Source organism: Ostrinia nubilalis, chromosome 28 (genome assembly GCF_963855985.1).
Source record: "Ostrinia nubilalis chromosome 28, ilOstNubi1.1, whole genome shotgun sequence".
Lineage (NCBI taxonomy): Eukaryota > Metazoa > Arthropoda > Insecta > Lepidoptera > Crambidae > Ostrinia > Ostrinia nubilalis.
This window is the reverse complement of record NC_087115.1, coordinates 716,617-735,004: the sequence shown is the minus strand read 5'-3', so window position 1 is coordinate 735,004 and position 18,388 is coordinate 716,617. Positions and strand designations below refer to the sequence as shown.

Genomic DNA, 18,388 nt, shown 5'->3' with positions numbered 1-18,388 from the left:
GGCGCTGGACTGATCAGTGGGCTCAGTGTGAGTTAAAAAAATTATGAAAATATTAGTTTTTGAACGTTTCCCGCTAGGCGCGCTGTACAATCCGTCATACATTTAATGTCATTTTTGACGTAAACTCACACTAGGCCCTCAAGTTAAAACTGCACTCAATGGTCCACTCCACGCACGAGTGTACAAGAAAGGCTGCAATACCGGAGGAATGATGACGAATTCTGAAGCTTGCTACCAATCCAGGTGTGACGACCAGGAACTACCCGTTCGCGCTAAGTTTACCGGTCCGTGGAATGCGTGTCCCCTCCCCCAACCGCGATTAAACGCAATTAATGTGTCTTATTTTTCGCAAATACACAAATTTTATCAATATTAATAAATAAAAAATATTTTCAATATAGTTTGCTATAGTTATAGACTCTTCCCTTCGAGTGACGTCATATCGCCAGCGGCAAACTATCGCGAACGGATAGTAGCGACGGAGAAGAAGACAACCAAACTGTTTGTTCTGTTTTTATGTTTGTTAGTAATTTATTTCTTTATTCTTTGTTTCAGGTATGCTACTGCCTTTGTGACCCGAAACCCACCCTTCCTCTATTAGGTAAGAAAAATACGACACCCTTAGCCTAGATGCAGACCACCGACTTTAAGTTGGCAGTTGTGTCGGGCTGTTAATCAGTATGGGCATGTACGAAAGTGATTACACTGATTCGTTATCGGCCGATTCTTCATACAAATTAAAATCGGACCACCCTTAGTGCGTGTGTTGACAAATCGGTTTCTTTCTTCCCGGTTCGGTTCGACTTTGAAACTACTGGATAGTTTCTTTACGCGATCGAATCAGAAATGAGGAGATCCGTAAACGAACTAAAGTCGCTGATATATCCCGACGGATTAGCAAGCTGAAGTGGCAATGGGCAGGGCACATAGTACGCAGAACTGACGGCCGATGTGGCAGCAAGGTTCTGGAGTGGAGGCCAGGTATCGGAAAACGCGCGTAGCAGGAAGGCGCTGAGGCCGCTACCTACCAGCCTTTGTGGAAATGGTCTGCTCCGGACCAACTAGCCCGGAGCACCCCTGGTAAAACAAGCCTACAAATACGCTAATGTCCGGGACTTTTTGCCAGTCATGGCAAGATACACTGTAACGAAATTGATTATGTACTAACATCTAGTGGACGTGTATTTCTGTGAAATAAATGAATTTGAAAAAATTAAATGAATTTGAATTTGATCTTGGCTGCACAGGAGTTTCAGCGATGAGCACGAATTGAGATAACACAATGCAAACATTTGTGTGTTTGAACATTGGTCATATTATTTGTATCGGTCAGAGAAATATTTTAATCTGCGATCTCCAACCCGCCTGCCAAGCGTGGAGATTATGAAAACCCTCCACTAAAGCAGCGGTTCCCGAATGGTGGTCCGCGGAACCCTGGGGTTCCGTGGAAAGGCCGCAAGGGTTCCGTAAAAAATATTATCCCACGTTTCGTGACCGACGTTGTTCGCTCGCACCGACTTGTTTACGCACAAGGGACGGGCAGGGCGTGCGGGCGGAGTAGTACGGGGGTTCCGTTAGGAAAAGTATAATCAATTAGGGTTCCTTGGCAAAAAAACATTGGGAAACCCTGCACTAAAGTATAGTAGGCTCAAAGTCCAGTAGTGGACTGTAAACGGATGATGATGATGATCGGTCTGTGGCCTAACTCACGTGTTTCACGATCGCAACTGGAGTGGAAGCCTATTTGGCATAATTTTTAAATTAATCTTTTTTTAACGTATTTATTTCTGTAATTTGTTGTTCTAGTGTGCCAAATAAATGTATTTTCTTTCTTTCTTCCTTTCTTTCTTCTTAACTCAGCGATTTGTTGTCGTTGGAGTTTTGTTACGTGAATAAGGCTATTGGGTATTTTTTACCTATTTACTTACAAATTATATTTTTATTATATCCAGGTGCACTGCTAGGTGGTGGTGGCGATAAGTGCGACAACCCAGGCGGACCAGGCAACAACCCAGGAGGCGGTCCCCCCTCAAACGGCGGGCCCCCATCAAACGGTGGTCCCCCATCAAACGGTGGTCCCCCATCAAACGGTGGTCCTCCATCAAACGGTGGTCCCCCATCGAACGGTGGTCCCCCATCAAACGGTTGTCCCCCATCAAACGGCGGTCCCCCATCAAACGGTGGCCCCCCATCAAACGGCGGGCCCCCCTCAAACGGCGGACCCCCTTCAAACGGCGGACCCCCCTCAAACGGTGGACCCCCCTCAAACGGCGGACCCCCCTCAAACGGCGGACCCCCCTCAAACGGCGGACCCCCATCAAACGGCGGACCCCCCTCAAACGGTGGACCCCCCTCAAACGGTGGGCCCCCCGGCAACAGCCCGGGCGATTGCGATGATGAAAGAACTGGGCTGTTAGGAGGTGGCATTGTTGGAGATCTACTTAAAGTTAAACTCAATCTTGGAAAGTAAAAGGTCACCTGTGTGAGTTTACATCAAACGTCCACATAGTGAGCCCGTTAAAAATACCTGAACATTTTAGTTCTCGAAAGTTTTCGCTAGGGGCCTGTGCCCCGATTACGCTAATTTTTAACGTCTCCAATACAGACGCGCTTCTTCGATTCTGCGATACGGATTTGTCAAAACAGCTGACGTCCGGGCACGTTGAAGATGAAAATTTTTAGCGTAATCGGGGCCATAATCCGTGATACATTTGATGTAAACTCATACTAAGCCCTCTGTATTACTATACATACATACTGGCTGTCTCCATACTTTTAGTTCCATGGAAAATCGTATCTGCCTACAGTATGGCCTACAGCCCCAAAATGGCGAAACTCAAATAGGCACAAAAATATTCAGGCCAGTCCAGTGTGTATGTATAATTACAGGTCAGTCGGTGACATACTTCCATAAGCCTTGTCCGCACTAGTCGAGTAATTTAGTAAAGGACGTAGCACACTTATCAACTCGGAAAGGGATTAACAACGTTCGCCTTTCGCGCGCTGTCAACTGCGAGGCGAGGCGTTTACGTTGCGGTTATGTGTGCGTTGCAGTATGGAGTTTCATACAAAGAATTTTCAACTCAAGTTGATGCGGTAACGATCTCTTTCCGGGTTGATAAATGTGCTACTTCCTTAACTCGCCTTTAGTATAGATCGTTTTATCCACGTACACGCTCCACCATTCTTCCGCTAATGTTTGAGTATTATCGGTACACGCTAAATTATTAATTCATATTTATTATAAATAATAATAATAAATAAATAATGTCAGCCTCTTTTTAATCGATGGGTTTAAACAATCGAACAAGCAAACTGTCAGTTAAGAGATTGTGTCCTGCGTATACGCTACTGCGTATAAAGGCTGTATATATTTTTTCTTAATCATTGAAAATGTAAAAAAATATATTTATTCGGTTGTATTTTTTTCTCTTTAGTGACCAATACAGAAATAAAGTTAAAAATTGCTTAAACATTTGGAAATTCCTAAAATTTATTTTTTACAGTCATCTGTCAAACGAATTTTCAGTTTTTATTTGCTGTCCCATTTCAACCGCTAAGGAGAGAAAGAGACGCCGAATTATAGTTTTAGATCCACTAGCGCCATCTGTGGGAGATAAAGTAAAGTGTGCTATTGTGCTAGAAATGCCAAAAATATCTAAAGGTATTAAGTTACTAAATAATTGTATGTTGGTGAATTAATAAAATTATGTTCTTGCCAAGTTTTTGTTTTATTTTATAGGTATATATTTAATATATGCAATAAAAATTTTGAATTTTAATACACTCGACGTCAAATAAATCGCACCTCCCGCGACAATAATTAAGATTATCTTTTAACACAAACATAGTTCTTCGTCAATATTGGTGTTATTTGAAAGCCCAATAAATTCAAATTCAAATTCAAATTCAAATTCAAATTGTGTTTATTGTGAAATCACAGGTACATAAGTCAGGTCATTAAATTTGTATGATAGATCAGCTGTGTTCCGCCGCATGGGCATACAATAATGGTAAGATACAATTGATAGCTAGTAAAAATCTATGACACAATAAATGATACAATTCAAATACAAGTCAATTATTAATAATTATAAGTTAACATAAAGAAAAATAGTACAAGTTTTACAAAACAATAAAACTTGTATTATTGAGCAGAGACGATGCACAGCATCTGGTGAGAGATGCGTCTACTTCCGGTGTAGTTTTTTTACCATTTTATACCTTAAATGACGTCATTTCCGCAATTATTTAATAGGAATTGATTTGACTTACTTCCGTTTGCCGCCATTTTAGTCACCTGGGGGCGAGCTTGCTCGGAGTTCTTCATAGAGAGCTCACCAGGAGGCCTTCTTGGGATGCTGTGCATCGTCTCTGCTCAATAATACAAGTTTTATTGTTTTGTAAAACTTGTACTATTATTCGGCATGTGACGATGCACAGCATCTGGTGAGAGACTTGTTTATTAGCTCCTGGTGACTACTTACCAATGGCGCTATGTGATGAAAGTTTTCGAGTTTCTGTAACAGAACTAGATTAGAACATGATTAATTTCAGGGTATTAACATGTTTTGTTCTAAATGCCCAGTGAGAGCAGCACTAATATCACAAAGTAGGAGGGTTTGTACTTTTGTATGTTTGAAATGAATAAACTGGAAAGCTACTGAACTGAATTCAGAAATTCTTTCCTCAATAAAATGCAGATTGAGTGTGTATTGATATAATTTGCCCGCATGGCAGTAAGATTCATGCGAGTCATCAACATAAGTTTATAATACAGGCGTACGATGTGATTGAAGAGTATCCAACATGCTTTAGATCTGTTGATTGAAAGTTATTAATTAAATAATATGTTATTTGGTGTATCGGTCGTAGATCAGTTAATAAAAGTGTCTGCCTTATAATATTGCTATTATTGTTCTACCTACGCCAATATCTCATCAAATAATTTCATCTATGGCTAAATATCAACCCAAATTAAAGATGCCACAACGAAGTCAGGAGAGGTTTTAAATCCAACAACCTTTATACTGTTTTTATCCATGTAGATTCCTAGTATTACTTGGTGTTGAAAATAAATAAATAATGTGTTATTATATTCCGCTGTTCGCCTCTGCTCGTCTGATTCCAGTAACTTACGCAACCGTAGCAAGGGCATACCTATGTTGTTTTTTGGGATTTGCTGTCATTTTTCCCAGTTGTTTGTATGATGCCGTAACGGTGCCGAACTTACTCGTAGGTCAAGGTTTATTAGTTTAATCTTGAAATTATTCAGGTGAGACTATGTTTTGTCATGTCAGCAGCTGATGCAGATGGTAGGAGAAAAATAATACATAAGCTAGTCTACGAGAAGCCTCGTAAAGGTCACATTTTAGATACCTACTGTTGGGTTTAAGGCCTTTATCAGGAAGTGAAATTGGTTAAGCTTTTATGCTTCGTAAGAAAATTAAAGTTATCTTTAATATAGTTTTAGATTAGTAATACCAGCCCCCTAGACAAGTAGCACTTTTTGATCGAATCGAAAATTGGATACGTTATAACTTCATATAGAAAAAAGAAGGCTAATCGACCATCCTTCGACTGGTTTGCGATTTTGAAGTGAATTTTGTCTAGACCCACAGGGCATAAAGGTAGTAGAAGAGTAGATAAACGATTTAGTCTAGCAAATAAATCTTGCTGTCGAGCTTCAAGAGGTAAGTATATATATAGCTACGGCTGTTTTCCTTAGGCCATTAGTTTAACCACCAAGGCCAGATTATTTTATAAGTTTTTAAAGTGGATTTTTGCCAGGTATGTTTTAGGAACGATACCTTATTACCCCCAACTCAACATACTAAAAAATTACATGTTACCTGATCCTGACGTGGAGGTCACCATGTGGTAAGAACATGGTGGAGATTCTGTATTTTGAGGGTCGGCCTCGAGCCCTGCTAAGAAAAACCAGAAAGGTCACTTCGAGGTGCTAAGCAGGTACCTTTTGCTGTGGTGAGAAACGGGACAGCAAAGATTTAGCCTAGTTTACCACCATAGCCACCCTGGTTGAAGTCGTTGCAAAGGCTGCTGGTGAATCTCTGTGGGGTCTCTGGATATCCAGTTTCCCGAACTTTTGGAATATTTACCTTTGGATTTGAACCCAGGAGATGCCACTAAGTAGGTTGTTTTCACCGTAAATCGACCTAGATCGTCAGATAAATTTGATTGAATCGACCTGGGAGATAATATTTTGCGCTGTCAGAGCTATTTTTACCCGACTGAACCGAAAGGAGGTGATGTTTTTCAAGTTGAAAAGTTAGAGAGACGGTTCCAATAGAGGCTCTGAATGTGCCCCTTCCTCCCTTAGTTTCGAGTATAGGCTATGCTTTGATTGTCCGATAGCAAAATTAGTAAACGCACATGAAATGAATGAAAGAATGAGAAATCCCCCATCGCTGATTATGATTTCTGATATTTTGTAGACATCCAGATAGTTGTTAAGAGATGCTGAGCTGGAGTCTTGTGTATTGGATCGGTTATGTGGGGTCGAGTTGTGATGAGCCCTCACTGGAGATCAAGCTTACCATTATAGGCACTTGTTGAGTCGTATAGATTTCGTATTTACCGACAAAACCCTTAGAGATGACTTGTTGAACCTGAGTTCACGTAATTGACAAGGTTTAAAGTGTTCCAGAAGATAAAATGTTACACACTAACCTTCCGTTCTAGTAGTTGCTGTCTTGTCTGGTTTGTCAAAGGTGACGAGGTTTAGTAAGTAGTTTGTGATTGTATCAATGTTTTTCGGTATGCAGTAGAGAACGAGAGATTGATAATTTTAGGGTACCTTGACAAGACATGCGGAGAGGCCGGCGGTGTCTCTGTGATCGGTATCTGCATCCAGATTTAGAATTTAGCATTCAACTACTTCAGATCGGATCAATACTTACATAATTGTATCTACAGAATAGGTTGTTTGGTCTGTCCTTCTTGCGAAGGAATATTGTGAGGAGCAGGCCTCATGCTGAGCGGTGCCTTATCTGGTAATTTCAGCACCTGTTTTAACAGGATTTCGGTTTATTTGGTCAGCGTTAGACAGTCAAGAGTGTTAAAACGCTGAATAAAGCACGGCGTTGAAGGGACAAGCACCGGCTTGGAGGTGAATGGCAGACGCATCCCTGGAACCATTGTCAGGTAACAGGTTGACCTTCGCAGTCTGATGACGCCTGCCACTGCCTAAGATACGCTCAAAGGCAGCCTCCGTAGAATTTGCTGAGTGGAAAGTCACTTGACTTTGCTATTCTTATTTGGTCAGCGCTAGACAGTCAATAGTGTTAAGACGCTGATTAAAGCACGGCGTTGCAGGTGCAGGGGCAAGCACCGGCTTGGAGGTGAATGGCAGACGCATCCCTGGAACCATTGTCAGGTAAAAGGTTGACCTCCGCAGTCTGATGACGCCTACCACTGCCTAAGATACGCTCAAAGGCAGCCTCCGTAGAATTTGCTGAGTGGAAAGTCACTTGACTTTGCTATTCTTATTTGGTCAGCGCTGGACAGCCACGAGTGTTAAGACGCTGAATAAAGCACGGCGTTGCAGGGGCAAGCACCGGCTTGGAGGTGAATGGCAGACGCATCCCTGGAACCATTGTCAGGTAAAAGGTTGACCTCCGCAGAATGATGACGCCTGCCAATGCCCGAGATAGGTACGCTCAAAGGCAGCTTCCATAGAATTTGCTGAGTGGATGGTCATTTGACTTATTGGTCGTCAAGGGGACCTGAAGGGACTGATTTGGAATCCTTGGCTTTTTGTTTTATTAGTATTTGACGATTTGTAAGAACTAATTTAATCAGTCTAAGCAAATAAAGATATTATTACGTTTTGATTTTGCTTGAAGTGACCGGCTAGAGAACCAAGGTCGGATTATTTTTTAGATATCACCAGTACGAGCACAGGGTGATTTTGCCGAACAAAAATCCAGCACTGGGAGGGTGCTCCTCGCACAATGCTAATTAGGAATTTTAGCCAGGATACGTTCGTGACATGTTCAAATTCAAAAACGTTTATTGCATGTCACATTACAATTTATATGTTGTTGCAAAATAGAAGTATGTAAGTACATGTTCGATGCACTTAGCACATTTTGTCATACCTATTAAGCTTCTCGATTTGCAAAAAACATTAGAATTTAATAATTCAAGCTGTAAGCTGGCTCAGTGTTGGGGGTGGCCACCCAGTCTACTAATAGTTGTAGTTTAAAGTGCTTTGTTGATGTGGTAAAGCATTTGTAGGTGCTTTATTTTATGAGCACAATGAGCCTTTTTAAATGGGTATTTATTAAGAAACTCGTACCAGAAAGAGTTATCGTTCGATTGTGGTGATGCTAACAACGTATTTTGATTGGTAATGTTTGCGATTGGGGCTGACGGGGCCGCCGTTAAAAATGTATAAGATGGTTGTGGGTACGTTATTCAATCTATTTATACAATATAGAGATTCGCGAGAATGCTCATTTGATCGAAAATAGTGTTAAAGCTATCAGAATCCCACGTACCTCGTTTCATCCGTTTTGAATCTCGCCGGGGTCCGAGTTTCTCCGGTATCCGACGCTCTGGGTCCACCTGCTCGTCGTCCGGAAGACACTCGTCCCCTTTGGCGCCAACCACCATCACGTACATGTCGTTCGCGGTCACACACGCGCGGTCAATTGCACTTTTTAATTTTAAACTTAGTATAAGAACGTTGAGAAATAAATTATTTCAGTAAAAATCTGAGCAGAGTTTCTGCTTACGATGTTGCTAGTTTGGAAGTTAAAGACGCTATGAAGAACTCCGAGCAAGCTCGCCCCCAGGTGACTAAAATGGCGGCAAACGGAAGTAAGTCAAATCAATTCCTATTAAATAATTGCGGAAATGACGTCATTTAAGGTATAAAATGGTAAAAAAACTACACCGGAAGTAGACGCATCTCTCACCAGATGCTGTGCATCGTCACATGCCGAATAATACATTTAATTTCTTAATAAACGTTGTACCATAAATGTGACTTGAAAAAGACCTCACTTGGGGCTCACCTCTGGGACCAATTAGACCAATTTTATGGTTATAAAACCAAATAATGATCTCACGTGTCCTCTTGAACAGATTGATACCTAGCGATTAATCCTAATTAACAGTTTTATAGCCATAAAAGTAGGCTCAAGCGTAACTACCTATCTTTTGAAGAAGTGACTGGATCCTTCTAAAGACACAATTTTGGTGTAAAAACCTTTCCTTTAATGGAATGAAGTTTACAACTAGGCTTTTAAATGGTGCCAATATTGGTGGGAAGTGGGGATGCATACGTTTGAAAGTGCTTGTCGCGGGAGGTTCGGTTTATTTGATGCAGAGTGTAGATGAATTCTCGATATTTAGAAGTTATGGGTTCGATTCCTAGCAGAAACTTCAAAGGGCACTTATGCATGTCCCAATACAGGGTGGAAACGATAAGTGATCTCACTCGATTATTTATAAACTATACAAGGTATCGAAAAACTAGATAATGATCCTGAGAGTGCTTTAAAGGCTCTTTCAAACGGTACCAATAATAGGTCACAGAATAAACTGGAACTATCCGAAAATTCAATGTTTCCAACTTTTTCTGTCCCAATAGCCATAATTTCAATTTCTCCTTTAATGTCATCATGCGTATTGACATAACATTGGTACATTTAGGGTGATGAACAGTTAATTTGTTTGCATTATGTAAAAGTATCTTTGCGTAGACAATTTTAATGTCAATTTATTAATGCAAAAATAGGCTTAGAGTACCTATTTATCAAGTGCTGGAAGTATAAACATCTGTTAAAACATGGGTGAACGGAAAACATAGATAGATCTAGCATTTAAAAATCTTACTAGACATGTTGACACCACCAATCAATTGACGTACTTTTTAAAACTGTCAAAACGAAACTATCCCATAGATTTTGTATGGCACTACAAGCAAGTGACGTCACTATTTTGTCAACTCAATTAAACTACTTTTTTCAATTACAACGCGACCAAAAATCGTAATTTACACGCGTTCCCCGGATCACGAGTCGGCCAGTCCGACCCCTTCACCGTTCGGCTATCGTGGCTTCTTTCTTTTTTACTCGACTGCGCCAGAAGGAGGGTTATGTTTTTCGAGTGTATGTATGTGGGTATGATGTATAATATATACAAATACATATCACCAACAAAAGAATTAGTCATTGATGCCTCCGACTGCATTTGTAAACACTAAGGCTTGTTTTTATCTTTTTAGTTCATTTTTACGCAGTTGGGGTTTTTGTTTATTCAATAATAACTAGTTCAATAATAATTTTTCCACTTCTATGTTTATTTCGTTCACCAATTACTGAGAAGTTGCATGTTTGCGAGTGCACTATTTGTTTTTAATTCTAATAATGCATAAATTACCTGAATCCGTATAAAAGGGGTATCAAATTTATATCTTCACACACATTATCACACTTCTGTACAGAAAGTGTGATAAATTAATTTGGAAAAAATATTTAAACGAAGCAAATATGAAGACCATTTTCTTTTTGATAACTTTGGTAAGTAGTTTTTTTTATTTATAATTGAATTTTGTACCGCCTACTCTCTCAGTGTGGCCCTAAAGGTTAACTGGAGGATAATGCCGAATATTACGTTTGCCTTATGTACTTAGAGTAGGCGCACACCGTTGATTTTTAGTTGGCCGATAGTTGTGCCCGATTTCAAATTGTATGAAGAATCGGCCAAATCGAATCGGCGTAGTGTGCGCACTCCCATACATGCCCATACTGATCAACTGCCCGACTAAACTATCGGCCGACGAAAAATCAACGGTGTGCGCCTACTCTTACTGTATTTTATGAGCATAATAATATAAAGTTAAATAAATAAACTTAAAATAATAAACGGGCATCTTGCAAACCAGTTCATAATGTTGTCCCGAAGTGGTTGGTGGTAAGGCAAGCTATACAGGGTGAAATTTTGTAATGCCACCTGGAGGGAAAGTACTCTTAATACTGTATATGTATAGAAAATTTTACTCAAAGAAAACATACCTTTATTTTTGAAAAGAAAGAGAACTGCATTCAAAGTTTTTCTAATAATTTTCGAAAATTAACCATCATACCATACAATTTTCTGTAAATAACTTATAATACTTCAAGATTTCATGGTTTTCCTTTGATTTGATTTATCCCTAACGATCGATGCAATAAAAATACAGGGTGTAATTTTTAACAGATTTTAGTAGAATGGTTAGTTCGATTCCCCGGTGTGGCAAGCAAAATTTGGGAAATCTTTGAATGCAGTTCTATTTCTTTTCAAAAATAAAGGAATGTTTTCTTTGAGTAAAATTTTCTATCTACATTATTAAGAGTACTTTCCCTCCAGGTGGCATTACAAAATTCCACCCTGTATAGTGATCAAAAAATAAATACCTTGGCTGCAGTTTTTTTAATGCATAACAAGGCAGGTATTTGACCACAATCGCACCTGATGTTAAGTGGGATGCAGTCTAGGATGGTACATATCTGCCCTGTAAGTGCCTATTCACTCTCGCCTTGAAAAGACCTGGATTATAGTCTTCGGGAAAGACAGTAGGCAGCGAATTCCAGTCCCTAGCTGTTCGCATTATAAAAGAGTCATTGAAACGCTGCAGTTGATATCTTTTGACTGAAACGACCTAGCTACCTACTTACTCGATTTAGATAAAGGACGTAGCACACTTATCAACCCGGAAACGGATCGTAACCGTATCAACTAAATAAAATTTAAAAAAAAAGTCGAGGCGGTCAGTATTCTTTGTATGAAACTCCAAACTGCAACGTTCACTTATCGTCATCATCATCATCATCATTTCAGCCATAGGACGTCCACTGCTGAACATAGGCCTCCCCTAATGCTTTCCACGTTGATCAATTGGTAGCGGCCTGCGTCCAGCGCTTCCCTGCTACCTTTACGATGTCGTCGCTGCTGCTTCCAATGTACTTATCCTCAACGTAACGTAAACGCCTCGCCTCGCGGTTGACAGCGCGCGAAAGGCGATACGGTGTTGATCCCTTTCCGATTTGACATTTCTATGAGGTCTCACAGTGCTCGTGGACGCACAGGGTCACACACGAACCAATCACAGAGCTCTATTCAACGCTGTTCGTTCGATTTGCTACTTCACGTAAGCAAGCGATACGGGCGTACGTCTGCTACGTCTGCTGCGTCTGCTGCTGTACTAAGCGATACGTGTTGTGAATACGGGCGTAAGTCTGCTATGACCTAACCTGAAGGGCGCTGGACTGATCAGTGGTGTCAGTGGGCTGAGTGTGAGTTAAAAAAATTATGAAATTTTTAGTTTCCGAACGTATCCCGCTAGGGGCGCTGTACAATCCGTCACACATTTAATGTCATTTTTTGACGCGCTCACTAGTGAGCGCGTTTGATGTAAACTCACACTAGGCCCTCAAGTTAAAACTGCACTCAATGGTCCACTCCACGCACGAGTGTACAAGAAAGGCTGCAATGCGGGAGGAATGATGACGGATTCTGAAGCTTGCTACCAATCAAGGTGTAACGACCACGAACAAGGGTGTACTACCCGTTCGCGCTAAGTTTGCCGGTCCGTGGAATGCGCGTCCCCTCCCCCAATCGCGATTAAACGTAATCAATGTGTCTTATTTTTCGCAAATACACAATTTTTATCAATATTAATAAATAAAAAATATTTTCAATATAGTTTGCTATAGTTATAAACGCTTCCCTTCGAGTGACGTCATATCGCCAGCGGCAAACTTATCGCGAACGGATAGTAGCGACGGAGAAGAAGACAACCAAACTGTTTGTTCTGTTTTTATGTTTGTTAGTAATTTATTTCTTTATTGATTTCTTTATTCTTTGTTTCAGGTATGCTACTGCCTCTGTGACCCGAAACCCACCCTTCCTTTGTTAGGTAAGAAAAATACGATAAGCCTAGACCAGGGTTTCCCAATTTTTTTTTGCCAAGGAACCCTAATTGATTATACTTTTCCTAGCGGAACCCCCGTACTACTCCGCCCGCACGCCCTGCCCCTCCCTTGTGCGTAAACAAGTCGGTGCGAGCGAACAACGTCCGTCACGAAACGTGGGATAATATTTTTTACGGAACCCTTGCGGCCTTTCCACGGAACCCCAGGGTTCCGCGGACCACCATTCGAGAACCGCTGGCCTAGACGCAGACCACCGACTTTAAGTTGGCAGTTGTGTCGGGCTGTTAATCAGTATGGGCATTGGACATGTATGAAAGTGCGCACATTACACTGATTCGGTATCGGCCGATTCTTCATACAAATTACAGTTTGTCTATAAAGTCGTGACATAAAATGAGGGCGCTTTTTTTCTTCATGTAGCAACCCTATACAATTTGACCAAATGAGTTTGATACTAGGGCAATTTAGTTAAGGGTAGATTTTTCTATCCTTAGATATCTTTTGACTGATCAATAAACTTGTCATTTTGACATAAATTTTCCATACTGAAACTGTCAATGTGCCAATCTTATTCTTCAGTTAAAAGTTATCCGACGATTGAAAAATCAGCCCTTAACCAATTTAGACGACGATATTTTGTTTTTGTTTTTATACAGTAGGTACCTATGCTTATGAGAGGTTTTACCAAGCATTTTTGTTGAATCAGCATAATAAAAAATGCATTATACATAGTTAATAAGGACATTTATTAATCACTTTCATCATCGGATTCCAAATTTTCGATGTTAAGAAAAGTTTCGTTGCCACTTTCATAAGCAGCGCTGTCATCATTCACATCATCATCTTCGCTGCTGTTATTATCGCCTAAGCAAATAACCAATTGTCTTGGTACAGGTCCATAAATATAATGGAAGGCTCATGAAGATTTGGTATTAGTTTTTCTTTAATCCACTTCGTGAAGTTATGCGCATTCATTTCTGAATGGTAGTCTTCCAAATTATTTCTGCCAGTGAATATGAGGAGGCAGTTTGGCACAAACCCCTTTTCGCTTCCAGCATGGACTATGATATAACGCTTTCCTTTGAAAATGTCTTTTGTGATGCCTTTGATGTTTAGAGATTGCGAACATTTTGTGACCTGGTGGAAAAATAAATAGATTCTTGTTAGTGAAAATTTTATAAAATTATACATCTATACTCATATTATTAAGAAGAAAGATTTCATTTTTGGTTTGTTTGGATGGGGGTTTAAGGGTGTATAAGAGGGAGGGGGAGGGTGCAATTAAAATTATTTCATTATTACAATCTAAAAAAAACTGCTTAACATAGTCTATAATATAGGTTACCTTGTATGAAGAATGAATATAGCTCACATCAAACAAAAAACATGCAAAAGATGAAAAATGTTATTAACCTACCTCTTTTTGTACCGTGTAAAAAATTATATTTTTTGGCGCAGAGCACAAATATTAAAATTATCCATTTCTTTCTTTGGTCGGCCTTGCCTGTGTTTCCCAGGAGTTCTAAATTTTCCATTATTCTGAAAACCTTCATTGACTATGCGCTTAACTGTACTCTCTGATTTTCCTGAAAAAAAAAATTCAAAGTTTAAAGGGATGGAAAGAATAACTACAATACCTAACTAATATTATTTATTGTTAAAGATTTACCAACAAGATATCATTTCACATGCATTTAATAATAAGAGCTAAATCATAATCATAAAAAAATATTTCAACAAATTATTATTTTTGTAGACGGACAACTTGATGTGAAAGTGATGTCATACAGTTATCAATGGCCAAAGCGAACGGGTAATATAGATATGAAGCAATTAATTCAAATTCAAAATTCGTAGAAAACTTGACTGAATTAATATATCAAAAGAAATGGTCGTACTACAATATTACGTACTTACAATGAAAATTTAACCTAAAAATGTCCTATGTAAACAATGCCTGTTTTGGTCACCAAATCGCAAAATGCAGTAAATTTGTTACTTTAGGTAGATTATAAACAAGCAGTAACACGATTACGTACCCGTCAAAGATGCTGTTCGCCCATAAAAAACATCAAAATCCCACAAAATTTGACCAGCTTGGTACTCCGCGGAACATTGCTGGAAAACTTTAAAAATCACTTTCCGCGTGGCACTCCAATTTACTTTACTCATTGTTTATACTTTTCTTCGTAGCTGAGTAATAATTTACAGGAGATTAGTCAAACAATAAAAACCACAAAATGAAAATCGTTCCACAACTTGTTCTCGATGACAGCTGATGTACATATGTTTGGTGATCTTTGGTGTTGCCAGACACATGAATAATGTTAGTTCCTCAAACATTCATGTCACGACTTTATAGACAGACTGTAGAATCGGGCCACCCTTAGTGCGTGTGTTGACAAATCGGTTTCTTTCTACCCGGTTCGGTTCGACTTTGAAACTACTGGATAGTTTCTTTACGCGATCGAATCAGAAATGAGATCCGTAAACGAACTAAAGCCGCTGACATATCCCGACGGATTAGCAAGCTGAGTGGCAATGGGCAGGGCATATAGTACGCAGAACTGACGGCCGATGGGGCAGGTTCTGGAGTGGAGGCCAGGTATCGGAAAACGCGTGTAGCAGGAAGGCGCTGAGGCCGCTACCTGCCGGCCTTTGTGGAAAGGTCTGCTCCGGACCAACTAGCCCGGGGCCCCCCTGGTAAAACAAGCCTATAAATACGCCAATGTCCGGTACTTTTCAGGCCTTTTTGCCAGTTATGGCAAGATACACTGTAACGAAATTGATTATGTACTAACATCTAGTGGACGTGTAGCTATTTCTGTGAAATAAATGAATATGAATTTGATCTTGGCTGCACAGGAGTTTCAGCGATGAGCACGAATTGAGATAACACAATGCAAACATTTGTGTGTTTAAACATAGGTAGGTAATATTATTTGTATCGGTCAGAGAAATATTTTAATCTGCGATCTCCAACCCGCCTGCCAAGCGTGGAGATTATGGCAAAACCCTCCACTAAAGCAGCGGTTCCCGAATGGTGGTCCGCGGAACCCTGGGGTTCCGTGGAAAGGCCGCAAGGGTTCCGTAAAAAATATTATCCCACGTTTCGTGACCGACGTTGTTCGCTCGCACCGACTTGTTTACGCACAAGGGACGGGCAGGGCGTGCGGGCGGAGTAGTACGGGGGTTCCGTTAGGAAAAGTATAATCAATTAGGGTTCCTTGGAAAAAAAACATTGGGAAACCCTGCACTAAAGTATAGTAGGCTCAAAGTCCAGTAGTGGACTGTAAACGGATGATGATGATGATCGGTCTGTGGTCTAACTCGCGTATTTCACGATCGCAACTGGAGTGGAAGCCTATTTGGCATAATTTTTAAATTAATATTTTTTTAACGTATTAATTTCTGTAATTTGTTGTTCTAGTGTGCCATAAATGTATTTTCTTTCTTTCTTCCTTGCTTTCTTTCTTCTCAAATCAGCGATTTGTTGTCGTTGGAGTTTTGTTACGTGAATAAGGCTATTGGGTATTTTTTACCTATTTACTTACAAATTATATTTTTATTATATTCAGGTGGACTGCTAGGTGGTGGTGGCGATAAGTGCGACAAGCCAGGCGGACCAGGCAACAACCCAGGAGGCGGTCCCCCATCAAACGGTGGTCCCCCATCAAACGGCGGGCCCCCATCAAACGGCGGTCCCCCATCAAACGGTGGTCCCCCCTCAAACGGCGGTCCCCCATCAAACGGCGGTCCCCCATCAAACGGCGGTCCCCCGTCAAACGGTGGTCCTCCATCAAACGGCGGTCCCCCATCAAACGGTGGTCCTCCATCAAACGGTGGTCCCCCATCAAACGGTGGTCCTCCATCAAACGGTGGTCCCCCATCAAACGGTGGTCCCCCATCAAACGGTTGTCCCCCATCAAACGGCGGTCCCCCGTCAAACGGTGGTCCTCCATCAAACGGTGGTCCCCCATCAAACGGCGGTCTTCCCTCAAACGGCGGTCCCCCATCAAACGGTGGTCCCCCATCAAACGGTGGTCCTCCATCAAACGGTGGTCCCCCATCAAACGGTGGTCCTCCATCAAACGGTGGTCCCCCATCAAACGGCGGTCCTCCCTCAAACGGCGGTCCCCCATCAAACGGTGGTCCTCCATCAAACGGTGGTCCCCCATCAAACGGCGGGCCCCCATCAAACGGCGGGCCCCCATCAAACGGCGGGCCCCCATCAAACGGTGGTCCCCCATCAAACGGTGGTCCTCCATCAAACGGTGGCCCCCCCTCAAACGGTGGACCCCCCTCAAACGGCGGGCCCCCATCAAACGGTTGTCCCCCATCAAACCCAGGCAACAACCCAGGAGGCGGTCCCCCATCAAACGGCGGACCCCCATCAAACGGCGGACCCCCCTCAAACGGTGGACCCCCCTCAAACGGCGGACCCCCCTCAAACGGTGGACCCCCCTCAAACGGCGGACCCCCATCAAACGGCGGACCCCCATCAAACGGTGGACCCCCCTCAAACGGCGGACCCCCCTCAAACGGCGGACCCCCCTCAAACGGCGGACCCCCCTCAAACGGCGGTCCCCCATCAAACGGTGGCCCCCCCTCAAACGGTGGGCCCCCCGGCAACAGCCCGGGCGATTGCGATGATGAAAGAACTGGGCTGTTAGGAGGTGGCATTGTTGGAGATCTACTTAAAGTTAAACTCAATCTTGGAAAGTAAAAGGTCACCTGTGTGAGTTTACATCAAACGTTCACACTAGTGAGCCCGTTAAAAATACCTGAAAATTTTAGTTCTCGAAAGTTTTCGCTAGGGGCCTGTGCCCCGATTACGCTAATTTTTAACGTCTCCAATACAGACGTGCTTCTTCGATTCTGCGATACGGATTTGACAAAACAGCTGACGTCCGGGCACGTTGAAGATGAAAATTTTTAGCGTAATCGGGGCCCTGGTATAATCCGTGATACATTTGATGTAATTTTTTTACGCACTCACTAGTGTGGACGTATGTAAACTCACACTAAGCCCTCTGTATTATTATACATACATACACACTGGACAGGCTGTCTCCATACTTTAAGTTTCATGGACAATCGTATGATCGTATCTGCCTACAGTATAGCCTTGATCACACCTACCTAGTGGTACGGGCGAGACAGTAAGACCGAGAGAGTTGGGTGAGCGAGTCACCTACTCGAGCACTCTGCGTATTGTTCATACACACCAAGTACTCGGCCGAGAGCACTGTCTCGCCCGTTTGCTCGATACGTGTGATCAAGGAAGAAGGCATATGGCCTAGTGCCCTAAAATGGCGAAACTCAAATAGGCACAAGAATATTATGACAGCAGCCAGTCCAGTGTGTATGTATAATAAGCCTTGCCCGCACTCGTCGAGTAATTTAGTAGAGTAAAGGACGTAGCACACTTATCAATTCGGAAA

General features: G+C 41.7%; 2 long non-coding RNA genes across 2 annotated transcripts; one reads left to right on the top strand and one right to left on the bottom strand.

Annotated features, from left to right (window-relative positions):
- The first annotated feature begins 10,465 nt into the window (after positions 1 to 10,465).
- LOC135085527 (uncharacterized) lies at positions 10,466 to 16,595 on the top strand. The gene is made up of 3 exons (XR_010260151.1): positions 10,466 to 10,550; positions 12,883 to 12,928; positions 16,523 to 16,595. It is a non-coding gene; the product is annotated as an uncharacterized LOC135085527 (long non-coding RNA).
- On the bottom strand, positions 13,667 to 15,311 carry LOC135085524 (uncharacterized). Its single transcript, XR_010260148.1, has 3 exons — positions 14,984 to 15,311; positions 14,362 to 14,530; positions 13,667 to 14,081 (listed from the first exon to the last, which is right to left on the bottom strand). It is a non-coding gene; the product is annotated as an uncharacterized LOC135085524 (long non-coding RNA).
- Positions 16,596 to 18,388: the final 1,793 nt, after the last annotated feature.